Raw genomic sequence first — 5,138 nt, 5'->3', positions numbered from 1 at the left:
GTACAAAATCCATTACGTGGTGCCATGTATAGTTTTTTTCAGATTTGAATTTCATTTATTTATGTGATTTTTAAACAGTGAGACGGTCTCATGCTAGCTTGACATTGTTTGGTTGGTTTGATTAGTTTCAGTAATTGACATATGCTTCAGAATATGAGGAGATAATTGCTATTGTGAATTTGTGATCAATAATTTGATTGTGCTATGTTGAGATTAGCAGAATACTTCAGTACTTTGTTAATGTGCCTTGACAAGAAAAATTACCGAAACGAAATTCTTACCTTAATTTCATACTTCAGAATTTGAAACGAAAAAATTACTCAAAAGAAATTCTTGTAGTATTTTAGGCGATCTAAATATTTTTTGCTCCGTATTACTTTAGTTCATAAACAATATCTTGAGCACAAAAAAGGCCTCACTCGCAATGTCAAACGAAATTCTTACCTTGATTACATCAATATATAATATTTTTGTCAGCAAATTAAAACAGAAGTAGGGCAAAGATGATGAGATGGGAACAAAGCAAAATATTATATGAAGCTATTAGTGGAAATTGATAGGAAATGGAGAGGATAATGACTCGTAAAAATGACCGTCGTGTTTAGTAATGGTTAGGACACTTTTGTTATTCACTTGAGGATGGACAAACCCAAGCGCAATTTTTTTTATTTCTATTTTAGTTCATGTTAATTTTTACCCAAAATTAGTAATCGTCTTGTTCAAATAAATCATATGCTTAATGCTAATTTTTACCCTAGATTAATAATCTGGCCGAGATATAGGGCCGTGTCTATAAAAATTTCAGTTTCGATGTTAATGTTCCTGTTTTAATATTGTCACTTGTAAATTACGATTTTGCGTAAAAATCCGTCTTAGTCTCCATTTGGCCGAGAAAACGCTATTGCTGTCCATTTCTTGCAATTTTTGAAATATGGTGTTTTAATAAAGTTTATGTCACCAATTACTTATTTGTGATGAAAAATAAGTATAAGGATTCTTTGGAAATTTTAAAGGATTATTTCATAACAATAATCCATCCTATTGGTGGTCTGCAATAATCACTCCATCCTATCAATAATCCCAATTAAATCCAACCTAAACACTATACCTTATAATAACGAACCAGCTGATATTTTATTATGTTTATGTGTATCAAATAAACCAAGTTCTTGATCCATCACTTGAAAATATTACACATAAACTTCACATATATCAGCTAGGTTGTCCAAAAATTATCAAATATTACAACATAAACTTCAAAAAATATTAGCTGGTTCGTTATTAGAAGGTATGGTGCTTAGGTTGGATTTAATTGGGATTATTGATAGGGTGGAGTGATTATTGCATACCACCAATATGATGGATTATTGTTATGAAATAACCCAATTTTAATTGGGTTATTACGATGACGGGTGAGATATTCGCTTTACGCGATAAAAATATTATTTTTTGGCTTAAATAATTATATTATAAAATTTTATTTTGAAAAATACATTTTTAAGTTTAATATTAATATCTGGGCTGTTGTTGTATTTTTCGGAAATGTAATATGTCCTCGAATTATTTTTCTCGGTTTTATCGAAGTTGCGATGAAATGGCTGATATTGCACTACTTTGTAACATATGAACTATTTTATTTAAATAATAAAAAAAATTGCTCAAAAAAAAATTTGAAAAACAAAACCGTTGAACAAAATAAAAAGGGAACCGCCAAAAACAATAGTGAAAGAGGAAAAGAGTGGAATAGTTAAATAAAAACTACTCAAAAGGTTCGAAGGAGTCTTCGCCCTTGGCCCTGGCATGCACACCACTGTAATCCCATATTTTTATCCGTTGCACTCAACTACAATAAATTCTCATTGTTTCACGCAAATTATATACATACTTTTTCTCGATGTTTATTTATAAAAAAAAAAAAATCCAAAACCAGGTCTGCATCTCTGTCTAACCATTATTCTAATACAAGACATTATTCTATTTTTAGTGGTGTGTTATGCTGGGTATGGATCGGAATTGGATGTATGGAAAATGAGATTTCTATTTTCTTCAACGGCTTGATGAATTTATCAGCCATGCTGTTGCACATCAAAAACAACATGGGGATGAGGAGCATCTCATTTGTTCGTGTAGCGTATGTAAGAACCGGGTAAAGGTAAGCTCTGCAATGGAATTGTGGAATCATTTGGTAACAAAGGGGTTTAAACCTGATAATCATTTGTGGATATGGCATGGAGAGAAAGAAAATGACATGCAAGGTACCTCAAACGCTGTAAATCAAGGGAACAAGTTTGATAATGTGGATGAATTTGAGATGCATGGTTTGGATTTTAATAACATTTCGATTAATGTGGACAATGATAACGATGATAGTTATGATAAGACAACAACGTAGAGGGTGAGAATATTGATAGAATGATGGATGATTTAGAAAAATATTTCGTAGAATGTCCGAAAATTTTCCAGAGGCTAGTTGATGATTCTAAGAAACCGTTATATCCGGGTCCAAATTCACCCGTTTATCAGCTATTTTTCAATTGTATACCGTGAAAGCGGCAAATGGATGGAGTGATAAGAGTTTCACCTCTTTAGTGCAACTTTTCTCAGAAATGTTGCCAAAAGGTAATGAGCTTCCAGCTAATACTTATCGATGTAAGAAAGTGTTGTGTCCATTGGCTACGAGTTACAAAAAAATTCATGCCTGCCCAAATGACTGCATTTTGTTCTAGAAAGATTATAGTGACTTAGATGAGTGTCCACGATGTAAAGCAGCGAGGTACAAGATCAAAGCAGGAGATAAGAAGAAAGGGAGCCCGATCAAGGCCTTATGGTATTTGCCAATTATACCAAGGTTTATGCGGTTTTTCGCAAATCCAAAAGATGCAGAATATATGGTGTGGCATCACGAAAGGAGAAATAAAGATGGTAAACTACGACATGTGGTCGATGCACCCCAATGGAGAACAATTGATAGAACCTTTCCTGACTTTGATATGTAATGATTTTGTCATATTTTGATCACAGTAATCATTGGATGTTGGTTGTCGTTTGCGTCGGATTGAACACAATGTATATTTTGGACTCCCGAAAAAGGGATCCTAAGAAGATGGACATAAAAAAGGTTCTTGAAGGTTCTTGGATACTATAGTGTGCTTATGGAAGACAACGCAACTATAATAATAAAAGTACTAAACTATATATTGAAGAGATCCGGCTACGTAACAATTTTACCCTTGTCAACTTTTTCCTCTCTGACCCAATTGATTTTTATGAACTCCCTTCCCTTTATCTCCCTCTGGCAATCCCCTTCATCCAACCTTTCTCCGACTACCCTTGTCCAGCATCTATGTGAGAATGCACATGCCTCTGTTTGATTCCACTTAATTGGTGTGTACTACTTTGTTTGATTATCTAATATGTAGGACAATTGTTAATAAAATGAAAAGTAACCATCCTCATCACACCATCAGCTTTTATTTATTTGAACAAAGCCTCCACTTATTGGAGAGGGTATAATGAAATTTTTATTATGAGTCGTGTCCCCCACTCTTCCACATAATAATACCATTACCTTGTGAAATAATTTACGTAGGATTATGTCTTCATAAAATTAACCGTCTATTTTGACGAACTATTTAGGTCGTTATAATTTCCAGTTTTCTTATTTATCTATCATTTATAGTTATAATAACTTGTGGCCTCGCATTTAAATTTATCATTTCATTTTCCTCCACATATTATGGTACTACCAATTTTTTTGTCGAAACTAATTGTGGAACATCATGTGGAGGGAGTAGGAGTATTAAATAGAGAACTTTTAAGATTACGACTATATCCCGATTTCATCAAAACGAGCTCTGCAGGTGTCATGTAATTCTGTAGAGCTTTCGAGTGAGCTGCTGAGCATGGATTTAGGCAGCTCTCCTACTTATGCCTGTTCAACTCAATTATTGGTCCATGTTAGGATGTTTGTTATAAAAGGGTAAAGATACTCTTACCAAACTAGTCTGTTTATACTACCTTGATCAGTTAATTACAAAATGGAAGCAAGTCAAGTAGCAGTAGTAATGGTACCTTTCTAAGAACAAAGCCACCTTAACAACCTCTTTCAGCTCTCCCACATTCTCGCTTCTTACTATGAGTCGGGTATAATGGAATTCTTATTATGTATCAACTAATACTTATTATTAATTGAATATTTTTTTTAAACTTTAGTGTCTGCAACAACCCGAGGATTATGTGTGTGGTTATTATGTTATGAAATGGATGTATGACATAACCTTCTACTCTTGTAAAGCTACGGAGATATAATTTGAACATGTAATTCAATCTTACTTTAATTTTTCATTGTCAATTTTCTTTCTTCATTTACATTTATTACTATATAATACTGATATTGAAAATGCAGAATATTGCAACTTCACACATATCAATGATCGATATGAATGTGGGTAGAGAAGTTTGGGCGAATAAATGTTTAGATAACATACATTTAGTATAGATTACCTTAGTAACTATGACTTTCGTTGTATTATTTATATATTGGATTGTATTTTGGAACGTTGTTTGTTGGAAACGTTGTTAGGTTGCATTATTGTATATTGGAACGACGTTGGTTGGATTGTATTTTGGAACGTTGTTGGTTGGATTGTATTTTGGAACGTGTTGGTTCGAATGAGATGTAATTTAGTTCGAATGAGATGTGATGTCTTTTGGTTGGATATCTTGTCGCAGGTTTTAAATTTTTGGCATCTTGATTATCAATTTTATGGGGAGGTGGTGCCCAAATTTCGCTAGCAATTTTTTATATTTTTTTTAAAAAAGAATAACAATAAATTGCGTCAGTTTTTACAACAAATGACGCGAAAAGTAAGAAGCAATTGTATCGGTTCTGTGAAGAAATGACACAAAAAGTTAACCAATTTGGCGCTTAAACAAAAAGTCAATAGAATCAGTTACGAGAAAAACTGACGCAAAAGGTAGAAACAACAGCGTCGGTTTGACAAATAACAGACGTAAATGCTGATTTATTTGCGTCAGTTTTGTGTCCATTTGCGTCGGTTTTTTTATTAAGAAATGATACAAAATGGATACTATTTGCGTCGGTTCTGTATGTACAACTAATGCAAATGCTCATCATT

This window comes from Silene latifolia, chromosome 9 (assembly GCF_048544455.1).
Source record: "Silene latifolia isolate original U9 population chromosome 9, ASM4854445v1, whole genome shotgun sequence".
In the NCBI taxonomy this organism is placed as follows: Eukaryota; Viridiplantae; Streptophyta; class Magnoliopsida; order Caryophyllales; family Caryophyllaceae; genus Silene; species Silene latifolia.
This window is presented reverse-complemented; position numbering follows the sequence as displayed.